The sequence below is a fragment of the Schistocerca americana genome, chromosome 7 (genome assembly GCF_021461395.2).
Source record: "Schistocerca americana isolate TAMUIC-IGC-003095 chromosome 7, iqSchAmer2.1, whole genome shotgun sequence".
In the NCBI taxonomy this organism is placed as follows: domain Eukaryota; kingdom Metazoa; phylum Arthropoda; class Insecta; order Orthoptera; family Acrididae; genus Schistocerca; species Schistocerca americana.
The window spans coordinates 600,218,195-600,234,223 of record NC_060125.1 but is presented as its reverse complement, the minus strand read 5'-3'; positions in this window follow the sequence as shown (position 1 = coordinate 600,234,223).

Here is a 16,029-nt window from a genome sequence, read left to right as displayed (position 1 = left end):
TGAACTTGTGTCTACATTCCTTCTATAAAACAGAAAGTCATCTTTCACGAAATAATGGAGGCGAATGTCGATCTTTCCACTTATGTTTGATTTTCAAATGGTACATTTTTCATACGATAAATTCCAAACCGATTTTCCTCATTATCGCTTCCTGTGCTATTACCAACACCTCAAGGAGATCTTGATAGTGCATCTACTACAAAGTTAATTTGTCCTGGTACATAAGTATTTGAGAGATCATACTCTTGCGGTATTGCTATCCAGCGATCAAGTCTGCCATGAGCTATCTTTGCTGTTAACAAAAACTCTAACGCATTATGGTCCTTAAAAACTTTTGCTTGTATTCCAAATATAACGTATTCAAACCTTTGGAATCCCCACACAATCGCTAATGCTTTCAATTCTGTGATGGAGTAATTCCGTTCATATTTAGTCAGTACTCTGCTTGCCAAAGCAATAGTTTTATTAGTAATTTGTCCGTCATGTTCACATTCCTGAAATAGTACTTCTCGCAATCCCGTTTTTGCGCTGTTCTTAGCCATGAAAAAACCCAAGTTTAGATGGGATGGAATAATATGGGTGCTTTTGTCGGAGCAATCTTTAATTGAAATTTCTCCTTTGCATGGTGGTCCCACACCCATGGTGTATTTTAGCCAGTGAGCTGACGTAAGTGTGGTGCTGCTAATGTGTAAATCCAAATGAATTTTTTGTAAAAATTGATCAGATCTAAAAATCCTTTCGAAATCCCTAACCGCTTGTAATTTATTTGATGTAGTTCTATCCCTTTTGGTGGTATTATATGACCCAAGAACTATATTTGCTTTTTCACAAATGTGGATTTTGCAACATTTATGGCAACACCACAGTCTTTTAATGTTTTGAGTAGTTTTCCTAGAATTTCATCGTGTTGTTTCCATGATGATTCTGCAATTAATACATCTAAATAAGATGTCAGTTTTTCCTGTAATTCTTCATTTAAAATTATTCTTAATCCCCTTATAAAAGCTGTAGATGATATGTTAGGCCCAAATGCCAATCTTTTGAACTGGTAGGAACGCCCAAATGCTATAAAGGCTGTACCCTTCCTACATTCTGGTGCTAACTCAATTTGCCAAAAACTCTATCTTAGACCAGGGGATGAAAAGAACTTTGCCCCATGAAATTTCTGAAGTAATTCCTCTAACTTTTCCAGTCGATCTGTTTCAGTAACAATTATTGTGTTGATCTTTCTCGTATCTAGTGCAAGACGAATACTACCATCTTTCTTATCTACAATCCTTACAGGAGTATTGTAGGTTGATGATTTGGGTTCAATTATCAGATTTTCCATCATTTTGTGTAGTTCAAGAAACACTTTATAATTGTATGTACACATCGGGAATCTTATCCTGTCCAAGCTTCTCTTCAAAGAAAAGAGTAACATCATCTAATGTCATGCAACCCTCTTCCCATGTCCAAAATTGCTAGTTGTTGATTCAAAAAATCGGCCCCAAGAATCATCTCTATTGATAATTTTGGTACAATTACAAAATTAGAGTCTGTAGTGTGTCCTTTAAACGTAAATGCTATCCTAATCTGCTTTGTGACATCTGTGGAATGACCCATAATTGGTCCTTTGACTCTCACTTTTCGTGTTTCGACCACTGGCAGTTCATTTTCGCCATTACATTGATCAAACAGCTTTTCTGAAATGGTTGTCATTTCATTTTCAATGTCAATGATTGCATTGTTCATTATATCTCCCACTTGAGTCCTAATTATTATATGTATCTCGAGTGGCACATTTCGGTCTCTCTCTTTCATGAGCGCATCCTCAATCGAATCATATTCGAGCCTATTGATCTGTGTACTCTCAGACACCAATCGTGGTGATGAAGGTACGACAATAACTTCCTCTCCTATATAATGGATGGCTTTTCTGGTCTGTACTGATCTAATTTTGCCAGACTTTTCTCTGTATGCTTGCACATTCGCGTCATAGTTATCCGAATTATAAACGCTAACTTCGCTGTCCAGTGGTGGCCCAACTGGGGTTTCACTCAATGGCATGTTATCCTCCTGAACTGACTTCATTCTACTCTCTGTGTCAAACATTTGATATAAGCAATGTAATGCTTCATCATCCTCTAACGGTATTACTTAAGCAATGTAATGCTTCATCATCCTCTGTCGTTATTACTTCACCTGATGGGAAGTCTGTCTCATCATCAATTGAGTCCCAGTCAGTCGTGTCCCAACCTGTAACTCTTATTTCCAATCCTATTTTTTCAGGCTCTATTACTGATTTCTCTTCCCCTGAAACACATACAACTTTATCAAGTTTATTAATCTGTTTGTTGTTAAATATACAATCGTCTGTGGGTCGAGTGTTATCCTCCTGGTCCCCCACTTCTACAACTAGTCACTTCTTACGTTTCCCTCGGTTAGGTGGCCTAATCTCAACCTCAGCTTGATCGTTCTTCATCTGATCATCAGATGTTTTCGGATTCTGCAGGTCCTTAACTGGTTCTTGAGAGTTGTTCGAATTCGATTAACTCTGATTTTGATGGTGAAACCAATTTGGTCCACTTTCACCATTTCGACAATTTCCATTTCTGTTATTCCGGAAAAAAGCTAGTGTTGTTGTCATTATTATTCCGACCTGAATTCCCATATCCTTGATTACGTCCATTATTACGTCCTGAGTTCTGCCTATACCCATTATCATTATCATTGTTTCCGTTTCCTAACTTCTGCCTATGACTATTGTTGCCCTGCTGATTTCGACGTCTTCGTGCGTCATCTTCACTGAATATAAAGTCTAATTCACGAAGAATTCCTTTAAAGGCTTGCACATTATCTCCTGTTCTACCCACTAATGATTGTTGATACCTTAATGGGAGTTTCATCGTGCACAATCATATTAATTCTCCGCCACTGTACGGATTGTCTAAGCATTGGTTCTTCTTGACCATGTTCTCAAATAACTTAACTGGACTCTTATCTTCCGAATTGTCACACATTGTCTTCTGAAGCAACTCATATTTAATTCTGTTTTGTGCTTCAGGCGACCAATATCGCTACAGAAATGAAAACTTAAACTCCACCAACGACTTAGAGTTGGACATGGTTTCTGCAATTTTTCCATCCATATGTACACAAATAAAATCTAGTTTGTAAGATAATGGCCGGTGTTCATGTTAACTGACCTGAAATTGATTAATAAACGTTCTTGTATGTAAGAAATTTCCATCTTCTTTGTAGTGTTGAAATTTCCTTATTGTTAGAAAGTGGTCTCTGTCAAAAATTGTACCATACGGTGTTTGTTCTATGCCACTCCTCCCTCCAATCATACCTCTGTCAAATTCGTTTGTGCTCTCTACTGCCATTGAGTATTGCACACTTCCGCTATCGTGTAGATGAGTATCAAATCTTCGCTCATGTTGAGCCCTATAACCTACATTCCCCGTCATTGTACCTTTTTTCTACTTTGGCACATACTGTAGATTACAGATCTGTGTCCATTCTTGCCAGTGGCTTCGGATTGTGGTATAGCCTGTACTGTTCTGCATAAGAAGTTGCTGGTACCTGACTGACATAGTGCAGTATGGAATACTGTTCTCTTAAATTTTGATCACCGTACATCACATTCTATACCATTCGTATTGGGTTTTGATGTGCTGCACGTAATTCTGTCTCTAAATTAGGTATACTCTGTCTCTGTTCACTTGGTACATTCATTTGGAACCTATTTGAACCCATTGTGTGCATCGAAATATTTATATATTTTTTGCCCTTTTTGTTACATTGCACATTTGTGCATTCAGATATGCCGCTACAAGCGCGGCATTCTACGTTGTAGCGATCTTTTTCCGTCTCGTTAGCTGCTCCAGATGACCTTCCTGTGATATTCATAGTGTCCCTATTCGTTTTTACCGTGGACTCAGACATCGTAATTGACTCTGGACACACACTGTCGTTGTCACCACGACCTTCAATACTTTTGTAATAATTCGGCTCTCAGTGTTTGGAACTGTTTCTTGGTTTTCGATTCGATTTTCTTTAACACTGCTTTGGTAAACCTTCTTTGAACTGTCAACTCTTCAATGACCTGCTGTGTTTTTCGAGATGTATTTGTCGTAAAGAGATCTCAACTCTGGTGAGCTTCGTCACGTAACTTTGCCATATCTTTCTGTACCTCGTCAATATCTGTGCGCATCTGTGTGTGACCTACCATTAGAGCTCCAGTCACCTCTCGTGATCCTTGGGCCTACTTTCGCATCAGATCTCGCGCTTGTTCTAACTTTCGTATGGCTTTGTTTGTCTGTTCACCTAGGTTCTGTATGTTCGAATGCGTTTCTGCACTCAGGTTCTGCATATTCGAAGGCGTTTCTGCGCTTAGATTCAGCATGTACACATTCGTTTGTGTACCTTGTTGGATCATTTATTGCAATATTTCGAACATACTATTAGATACATTTGGATCTTTACCGGTAGCCATTTGATTCAACTTCTCCCTTCCCTGTCTCTCCTGTAGTGATTCTTTAATCTGCGAAAAAAGTGTAGGTGCACTGACACTCATTCTTTCCGTCCTATCACGTGACAATTGGTCGCTTACGATCACAATCGGTTCGAGATAGTCCAACCAGGGCATCATCTGAAATTAAGTCTCTGTCTCGATCTGCCCTTCACCGTTTTCATCATGAGTTCCTTTATGTGAGTGCCTAGAAGTTGTCTCACTTTCGTGACGTTCATGACGTGACGCTGTGGCTGCTATGTTGTGCTGTTCACGCAACTGTTCTGCCTGTGACACATGCTCCACCCCTTACATCTTGTTTAACACTTGGCTTTGATCTGTCCTATGTTCTTCTGCACAGGCGCCGACTCCATGGGTTCTGAGGGGGCTTAGCCTCGTCAAACATTTGTTTGGGGGGGGGGGGGGGGCGGAGCCAACGAATAATTTAAGAAAATTATTTGTTACATTATGCTTTGTAAAATCATAAAATTATGATGGAATTTTTTATTCTCCTTGTTTGACGATAGTTACCTTTTAAAATACGAATATTATTACGGTTGTAAGCAGGTTAACTGAAAAGGAGTGCTGTGAATCATGATAGTGTTACAGTGCTGCGGGCACACTTAGAATTTGTCCCGGTGCGTGAACCATCGAGTAAAGTCTAGCGCCAGCGGGCCAGCACTGCAGCCGTGGCGACATCAAAAGAACTGGAGCAGAAGCGCCTGGAACCCTCCGCCGTGCGTCTCCTTGATGCTTCGTATCATTACGACGCCGCGGGGATATAAAGCCCACACTGCTGTTGCAGTCATTCAGTATGGATATTTTCATTCAGTGCATGTTACAGACACGTTTAGTGTTCCGACTTTAGTGTCCAATGAACTATTTTATATGACTATATTTTATTCGTTTACAGTAGTCTCTTAGTGTATCGTGAATTAAGTTTGCAATGGATAAATTTGTTACCAAAAAGGCGCGCTTGGAAGTTGATGACACTGCAAGTCAATCTCCAACAATTATTGTGTCGTCAATTGTTTCGTCATCTTTAGGCTAGAACCATTCGCAGCCAAAACCAGGACAATCTGGTAAGGGAAGATCATTTCAGAAGTCTTGGTTGATCAGATATACATGGTTAGAATATGAAGCATCTACCGAAAAAGTCTTTTACAAAACCTGCAAAGAGGCACATGCTAAAAATCTATTACAATTTTCTTCTAAAAAAGAAGATGCATTTAGTTCCATAGGGTTTTCTAACTGGAAAAAAGGCTTTGGAAAAATTCCGTCTTCAGGAAAATACGTTTACGCATAAAGGTGTTCTGAAACTAAATTCTATCACTAACAGAAGTGTGGCCTCCCAATTGAATGAACAGTTAGATAGTGATATGAAGAAAGGCCGTTTAGCTCTTTAGACAATTTTTGCTACTGTGCAATTTCTACTCCAACGAGGACTAGCAATTAGAGGGCATGAAGATGTAAACTCAACTTTTTTCAGTTGTAACTCCAAAAGAATGACATACCTGAGTTTAAATATTGGCTGGAGCATTCGGGGTATAAGTGGATGTCCCACGATATTCAAAACGAGATTATTGATCTTCTAGGGAAGTCTGTGTCGAGAAAGGTATTGGCTTCAATCAAGGAGACTGAACATTTTTTTATTATGGTTGATGAAACAATTGATTCTTCGATTCACGAACAAGTGTCATTTTGTATTCGTACTGTCGATGATTTCTTAATCATCAACAAAGACTGAATCACAAAGTCTGTTCAGTATTTTAAAAGATATTTTTGATCGTATTGATTTGTCAATGGATAACTTAAGAGGACAGTGCTATGATGGTGCCTCGAATATGAGAGGTAAGTTCAAAGGACTAAAAAAGTTACTTTTGGATATACAACCAAAAGGACTTTATGTGCACTGCACTGCTCGCAGTTTAAACTTGGCAGTTCTAGACAGTCTCTGCCATCTTAGGCCTATGAGTGATATTATGGCTTTCGCCAAGGACATAATAAAAACCGTACTGGAATCCAATAAAAGGATTGAACTTTTCAGAAACATATGCTGTGAGAGCGCCAACGACCAAGTTGGTCTGCAGCCCCTTTGCCCAATTCGATGGACTACGCGAACTTCTAGTATCTTGAGAATATTGAAAAACTTAGAAAAACTTATAGAGTTTTTTGAAACATTTTCTGCACAGGATAAAACAGAAGTAGGTTACAAATGTGCAGGCTACCTTTAGTCAATGTTACAATTAAAGACTTATTTCTTTTTACATCTTTATTGCCATGGAAAGAACCCAGTAGAAGATGTCAATGAAAAAATGCAGTGCCCTCATCTAAGTGATGCTGATCTGGAAAAAAATATATGAGGACTTGATTTGTATATTGAATGGAAGGCATGATAGTTTTGAACACTTTTGGGAATTGTGTTTAAAAGAACAACATCCACGAGTTGATGATCCTTCACTTCCTCGGAATCGAAGTATACCAAAGAAGTATGAAAACAACAAAGCCAGCTCATGGCACACTTACAAAACCCCAAAGGAATACTACAAAGCTATTTACATTGAAATTTGTGAAACGGTTCTATCTTGCATTACTGAGCGGGTTGGTTCAACTGGACTCACACAGGTCATTGCAGCTGAACAAGAGTGCTTGCTTTTAGTAAACAGAGGTGTAACAAATTTGGAAAAATCAACTGAGTTTTACAAAAATGATGTAGACATTGAGAGACTGCGCTTACCCTTGAATATGTTAGCCAATATCGTTAATAAAAAGCAGCTGGTCTTAAGAAACATGCGTGATGTAAGAAAGTACATTACACAAGACCCTGCAGTTGGAGAAATGTTATGTGAAGTGGTGAAGTGCATTAAGCTTCTCTAAGTAGTTCCAATCACGACAGCAACAGCAGAAACAGTCATTTAGCACCCTTAGACGTCTGAAGTCAACTCTGATCAACAATGAGACAGAAGCGATTGAACAACTTGACTGTTCTTCATGCCCACCAAGATGTTTTGGATGAACTGGATATCCGACCAGTCATCAACAAATTCTATTCAGTAATTCAGTCAGACGGTCGGCATTAACACCTTTCTAAAGACACTCTAGCCCTAATAATGGCATTTAGAGCAATATTAAAAATCTTTAAAAAATAGAGAATTAAATACATATATAATGTTAAATTTTCAGTTTCGAAATATTGGTATTAGTTTAGTACTTTATTATTATATTACTATAGTACTGTATTAGTTATTTTCAAATACTTAAATATTGTTATGGTGTAAGACCCAAGTAAAACCCATTATTTATATACTTTTTGACTGAAAGTACTAGGCATACTGTATTAAATTTATTAACTGTATTAAAGCATTAACTTTGAGATGTGTTTATTTAATGAACCCTGACCCTTATTCAAAGTAAGCTTAAATTAGCTATTTCACTTATTTATCAAAGTGCTATTACTGTGCAACAGCAATATTTTATGTTTTATTCTTTTAATGATAGTTTAGGATTTATTTAAACATAATTTCAGTCTTTTCAGAGCTATATATTCATTGCTATGTAATTGTCTATAAGCATGATTATTACTGTAAATTAAATTAGCTTTTTACGAAAATACCATGCACGTTTATGTTTTGTTTATTTTATCATCATCATCATCATCGTTTAAGACTGATTATGCCTTTCAGCGTTCAGTCTGGAGCATAGCCCCCCTTATACAGTTCCACCATGATCCCCTATTCAGTGCTAACATTGGTGCCTCTTCTGATGTTAAACCTATTACTTCAAAATCATTCTTAACCGAATCCAGGTACCTTCTCCTCGGTCTGCCCCGACTCCTCCTACCCTCTACTGCTGAATCCATGAGTCTCTTGGGTAACCTTGCTTCTCCCATGCGTGTAACATGACCCCACCATCTAAGCCTGTTCGCCCTGACTGCTACATCTATAGAGTTCATTCCCAGTTTTTCTTTGATTTCCTCATTGTGGACACCCTCCTGCCATTGTTCCCATCTACTAGTACCTGCAATCATCCTAGCTACTTTCATATCCATAACCTCAACCTTGTTGATAAGGTAACTGATAAGGTAACCTCAATCAACCCAGCTTTCGCTCCCATACAACAAAGTTGGTCGAAAGATTCAACGGTGCACAGATAACTTAGTCTTGGTACTGGCTTCCTTCTTGCAGAAGAGAGTAGATCGTAGCTGAGAGCTCACTGCATTAGCTTTGCTACACCTTGCTTCCAGTTCTTTCACTATGTTGCCATCCTGTGAGAATAAGCATCCTAAGTACTTGAAACCGTCCACCTGTTCTAACTTTGTTCCTCCTATTTGGCACTCAATCCGTTTATATTTCTTCCCCACTGACATTACTTTCGTTTTGGAGATGCTGATCTTCATACCATAGTCCTTACATTTCTGATCTAGCTCTGAAATATTACTTTGCAAACTTTCAATCGAATCTGCCATCACAACTAAGTCATCTGAACATGCAAGACTGCTTATTTTGTGTTTACATATCTTAATCTCACCCAGCCAGTCTATTGTTTTCAACATATGATCCATAAATAATATGAACAACAGTGGAGACAGGTTGCAGCCTTGTCTTACCCCTGAAACTACTCTGAACCATGAACTCAATTTACCGTCAACTCTAACTGCTGCCTGACTATCCATGTAAAGACCTTTAATTGCTTGCAAAAGTTTGCCTCCTATTCCATAATCTTGTAAAACAGACAATAACTTCCTCCTAGGAACCCGGTCATATGCCTTTTCTAGATGTATAAAGCATAGATACAATTCCCTGTTCCACTCATAACACTTCTCCATTATTTGCCGTAAGCTAAAGATCTGGTCCTGACAACCTCTAAGAGGCCTAAACCCACACTGATTTTCATCCAATTGGTCCTCAACTAATACTCGCACTTTCCTTTCAACAATACCTGAGAAGGTTTTACCCACAACGCTGATTAAAGAGATACCTCTGTAGTTGTTACAATCTTTTCTGTTTCCGTGTTTAAAGATTGGTGTAATTACTGCTTTTGTCCAGTCTGATGGAACCTGTCCCAACTCCCAGGCCATTTCAATTATCCTGTGTAGCCATTTAAGACCTGACATTCCACTGTATTTGATGAGTTCCGACTTAATTTCATCCGCCCCAGCCGCTTTATTGCACTGCAATCTATTGACCATATTTTCCACTTCCTCAAATGTGATCCTATTTCCATCATCATTCCTATCCCATTCTACCTCGAAATCTGAAACATTACTAATCGCATTTTCACCTACATTGAGCAACTCTTCAAAATATTTCCTCCATCTGCCCAAGGCATCCACAGGATTCACCAGCAGTTTTCCTGACCTGTCCAAAATACTTGTCATTTCCTTCTTACCTCCCTTTCGAAGACTGCTAATTACACTCCAGAATGGTTTTCCAGCAGCTTGACCCATAGTCTCCAACCTGTTTCCAAAGTCTTCCCACGATTTCTTCTTGGATGCTGCAATTATCTGTTTGGCTTTGTTTCTTTCTTCAACATAACTTTCTCTGTCTACCTGGGTTCTGGTATGTAGCCATTTTTGATACGCCTTCTTTTTCCTTTTACAGGCTGCCTTGACTGTATCATTCCACCAAGCTTGCTGCTTCATCCTACATTTACACACACCTGTTCCAAGACATTCTTTAGCCACTTCTAGTACTGTGTCCCTGTACCTTGTCCATTCCTTTTCCAATGACTGTAATTGACTACAATCAACTAACTGGTACCTTTCTGAGATGGCTGTTATGTACTTGTGCCTGATTTCCTTATCCTGAAGTTTCTCCACCCTTATCCTCCTACATATGGACCTGACCTCCTGCACTTTTGGCCTCACAATCCCAATTTCACTGCAGATTAAATAATGATCAGTGTCATCAAAGAATCCCCTGAATAGACGTGTGTCCCTCACAGCCTTCCTGAATTCGTGATCTGCACTCCTGGAAATGGAAAAAAGAACACATTGACACCGGTGTGTCAGACCCACCATACTTGCTCCGGACACTGCGAGAGGGCTGTACAAGCAATGATCACACGCACGGCACAGCGGACACACCAGGAACCGCGGTGTTGTCCGTCGAATGGCGCTAGCTGCGCAGCATTTGTGCACCGCCGCCGTCAGTGTCAGCCAGTTTGCCGTGGCATACGGAGCTCCATCGCAGTCTTTAACACTGGTAGCATGCCGCGACAGCGTTGACGTGAACCGTAAGTGCAGTTGACGGACTTTGAGCGAGGGCGTATAGTGGGCATGCGGGAGGCCGGGTGGACGTACCGCCGAATTGCTCAACACGTGGGGCGTGAGGTCTCCACAGTACATCGATGTTGTCGCCAGTGGTCGGCGGAAGGTGCACGTGCCCGTCGACCTGGGACCGGACCGCAGTGACGCACGGATGCACGCCAAGACCGTAGGATCCTACGCAGTGCCGTAGGGGACCGCACCGCCACTTCCCAGCAAATTAGGGACACTGTTGCTCCTGGGGTATCGGCGAGGACCATTCGCAACCGTCTCCATGAAGCTGGGCTACGGTCCCGCACACCGTTAGGCCATCTTCCGCTCACGCCCCAACATCGTGCAGCCCGCCTCCAGTGGTGTCGCGACAGGCGTGAATGGAGGGACGAATGGAGACGTGTCGTCTTCAGCGATGAGAGTCGCTTCTGCCTTGGTCCCAATGGTGGTCGTATGCGTGTTTGGCGCCGTGCAGGTGAGCGCCACAATCAGGACTGCATACGACCGAGGCACACAGGGCCAACACCCGGCATCATGGTGTGGGGAGCGATCTCCTACACTGGCCGTACACCACTGGTGATCGTCGAGGGGACACTGAATAGTGCACGGTACATCCAAACCGTCATCGAACCCATCGTTCTACCATTCCTAGACCGGCAAGGGAACTTGTTGTTCCAACAGGACAATGCACGTCCGCATGTATCCCGTGCCACCCAACGTGCTCTAGAAGGTGTAAGTCAACTACCCTGGCCAGCAAGATCTCCGGATCTGTCCCCCATTGAGCATGTTTGGAACTGGATGAAGCGTCGTCTCACGCGGTCTGCACGTCCAGCACGAACGCTGGTCCAACTGAGGCGCCAGGTGGAAATGGCATGGCAAGCCGTTCCACAGGACTACATCCAGCATCTCTACGATCGTCTCCATGGGAGAATAGCAGCCTGCATTGCTGCGAAAGGTGTACTAGTGCCGACATTGTGCATGCTCTGTTGCCTGTGTCTATGTGCCTGTGGTTCTGTCAGTGTGATCATGTGATGTATCTGACCCCAGGAATGTGTCAATAAAGTTTCCCCTTCCTGGGACAATGAATTCACGGTGTTCTTATTTCAATTTCCAGGAGTGTATTATTATATAGTCAATGACAGATCTGTTTCCCCTGCCTTCCCATGTATACTGGTGAATGTTCTTATGTTTAAAAAAGGAGTTTGTGATTACTAAGCCCATACTGGCACAGAAATCCAAGAGTTGTTTCCCGTTCCTGTTGGCCTCCATATCCTCTCCAAATTTACCCATAACCTTTTCATACCCTTCTGTTCGATTTCCAATCCTGGCGTTAAAATCACCCATGAGCAGAACACTGTCCTTGTCCTTTACTCTAACAGCTACATCACTGAGTGCCTCATAAAAACTATCCATCTTATCTTGATCTGTCCCTTCACAATGCGAATATACTGACACAATCCTAATTTACTTGCTAGACACTGTCAAATCTATCCACATCAGTCGTTCGTTTACATACCTTATTGCAACTACGCTGGGTTCCATTTCCTTCCTGATGTAAAGCCCTACACCCCATTGTGGTATTCCTGCTTTGACTCCTGACAGGTAGACTTTGTATTCTCCCACTTCCTCTTCTTTCTCACCCCTTACTCGAATGTCACTAACAGCTAAAACGTCCAGCCCCATCTTACTTGCAGCCTCTGCCAGCTCTACCTTCTTCCCAGAGTAGCCCCCATTGATATTAATAGCTCCCCATCTCATTACCATTTGTTTGCCAAGTCGTATCTTAAGAGTCCCTGGTTTGTCAGTTAGAGGTGGGACTCCGTCACCTCCAAAGGTCCGAGGCATTTTGCTCTGATTGTTGCCAGCATCATATTTAAAGTACCAGGGAAGCAGGTTGCTTGCCTTACTTGCCCCGAGTCCCATTGGGTTTTACCCCTAATGGCTGAGGGACTAACCGGTGGATTTGGTAGTCTTTGCCGTATGAGCACAAAGGTGACCACGACTCAGAATATGTCCGAGATGCCCAGCCTTATTCCAAAGCAACTGGTATCCCGACTGTCGGGACCACTTACTTGGCCACTCATACGTTGCCCGTCGTTCATGAACTAGGACATGACTACAGGAACCCACACCATGGCTTTATCAAAGCCAAAAAATGTGTCAGGCTAGTCGATTTTCCCAGAGCAAGACCCCCCAGTATGGGCCCACTCCCAATATATTTGATAAGTCGGCATCCCTGTTCTTCCGTCATTTCCGATTTTTCTAACACTCTCTGAACTTCGCGCTGTTTCTACCCTGACTTCACGTTAACATGCGATCGTACAGCCTAACACACCTCCAAAACAATATACATAGTCCTGCATGAATTCCAATTTACAGTCCACACTTTCTCTCAGTTTAATACAAGAATTTTTTCAGCAATGTTTGGAACAGAATCCAGTACACCAAAAGCGATGTGACAAACCTGTGTGCCAGCCAAACACAAATGAAAATTTTAAGCATACCTAACTACTGACTTTAACTGAATTCAAAACTTTCTTTGATCAAATTTAATTTAATTGAAAAATAAGTCACACATTTAACGCTAAATTACACTTCTACATCTAACAAAGTTTGGAGTTACTGAACTTCTAACTTACAACAAGACAATGCCACACCTACTAAGTGCTGCTACTTTAAATACTCTCTGACATTTAATAACATAAACTTACTATTGGAAACACTGAAACGTACTAACAAACATTTACAAGTCTAAACTTCAACAAGATAACACACCCTATGCACAAATCATTAAGTATTTCACCTTCAGACATCAAATTGACCTCTAACATTCTTGTGTCCTTACAACACACGTATTCTAATAGTGTCTAATACTAAATTAACATGATTCTCCGTTTTAGTCCAAAGTAATTGCGATACTATGTGACTATTAACACGAAAGATAGGGAATGCTTGTTAGAATCGAGTTCATGTCCAGCCAGGTATGAATGATTACTCTCTGTATTAGGCAAATTAGTAGCACTTTACTAAAAATAGGGCATATGTGGTACGAAACTCCTCAGCCTGATGCTAACGTTTTTTGTGTTTAAAATAGTATGTTAAGGGGCAAAACTATACCGCCACATTACATTTTCGCTATTGGAGTACAAAATAACTCTGGTATATCTTAATAAGATACAGTGTTGTATTTCTTTCAGACTTTTTCTATGAAAATGGGTGTGAAAATGAAGACACTGAATCTGTGGAACATGAGACCACAGAAACATCAGTCAAATACATACGTCACAGACTGTCAGAAGTAGAACTAGCTAAGAGGCAAACTGATCAGGCAGTATTATTTTAAAAACATTATGCCAAAGGAAGGAATCAGTGCCTAATGATGTTGATTTGTATTACCAACTGCTAAAAAAATTAAGAAGTTGATGAAGAAGGTAGAGAAGAAATCATGCATTAAATAGACAGTGCAATATGTAACAGTTCATCTATGTTCTGCTGACACCTAGTATTTACAGTACATGCACCAGGCACAAAACGAAGCCTTTAGCAAGAGACAAATATGCCTGTTGCCAACAGACTTGAAAAAAAGGGAATTTTTAATCTTTGGAAATAGTAAATAATACTTATTTTGTATCTTCTTTAAATTTCATTTCATAACAAAGTGCTGTTTATCCGATTAACTAATGTTTTTCCATATACTTAGTGCCACTAATTTAAATTTTCCTTAAATTGTATATTGGAATCGTATAGTGCTAGAAATATTGGCTTTAAAAGCTTCAGACACTTTCAGTGACATCACTTGAGGGGATGTTTGCCCCTGGAGCGGGCGCACCGATTTTCGTAAAACGAGTAGGCGCACAGCGTACTTTGTACATATGTAAAGAACAGTTGTCTTTATGTTACCTTGACAAACAAGTCTGGGCACAATCACAGTTTAATCTTGTTGTAAGAACGATAAGATAAACTATAATTATATGAGCTAAATAACTGCTTAATTGAACAATAATAAAATAAACTTCCATTATATCATTCTGTTGCACATACAAGTGTTACCCAACAGTAACAACCCCGTCAGAGCATTAAACACTGTAGTTGCATCAGATTTCTGTCAAACACTTATTCAATTACTAATTATGTTGAGGACAACTGCCTCATTGCTGAATTGAGCTGCTCGCTCGGAATCTGGGTCATTTTCTTTCACGGATCGTAAATTTTTTCTGACCTAGCTTGCTGTTTATTTTGTATTACTGCTGCTCACTTGGAAGGGTGGTGACACAACTTGTCACTGTGTTAGCTGAAGCCATGATGAAATAATAGGTATGGCCTTACAACTGCTACACAACAATGGAATTGAGAGAATATTGCCTGTGGTTGGCGCAATTTATACATAGGTGCACCCAATCGAGGGTTAAAAAGGAAAGGTAAGCTTTTCGAACTGAATGCTATTTTTGTCACATAATGTTACTGAATGTAATTTTGAAAGTGGACGTTATCTTAACATAGTCTTTCAAGGTCCCACACATTGCTTTGCATACTGCAGGCACTATAAGTAACATCACTTGAATGGATATTTAAAAACGGATTCTTGTTTCACATTTTACCCTCCAATGCCGACAGATGCCTAGATTTTCGCAATGACAAGAAATTAAATAAAATATTTCAATAAGCAGTGTGATACAGCTGCCCTACCCACAAGTTTTCGGCAACCCACAACGCCTCCAAACGCTATGTGCAAGATTTCCATATTCTCTCGCTCTTTACACAGTAACTATAAGTATACGTCAGTAGTTGACATACAACAAAAGTTATCAAATTGTGCGAGGATTCATGCATCAAGTGCCTAATAACTGATGTCCACCATATGTGCAAGAATAATTATAAATAAAATCAAGCTGATGAAATTTTAGTAATTGTAACTAATAACTCGTAACATTTTAAAAAGTTCCTGATATCGACATGTATGAAGTGATGTTGCAAACTATCTTCTTTTACATATTTTACATTTTTTATTTTGCAGTGACAAAATATAGTTATTCACATTCAAACTGCAAATGCACAGGCTGCGAGCTGTGCATCAGACACGTTTAATTGGCTCTAGATGAATGTAACTGAATGTTGGCTCTAATGTTTAGGCTCTTAGCCATTGTCAGTTCTCATTCCAAACAGGCCTTTAACCTTTCCTTTGCAAATAATGTTTTAGAAGCACTGGACAATAGATTTTCGTCAGTTGGTATATTTTGCGATTTAACCATAGCCTTTGACTGTGTGAAACATGAAATCC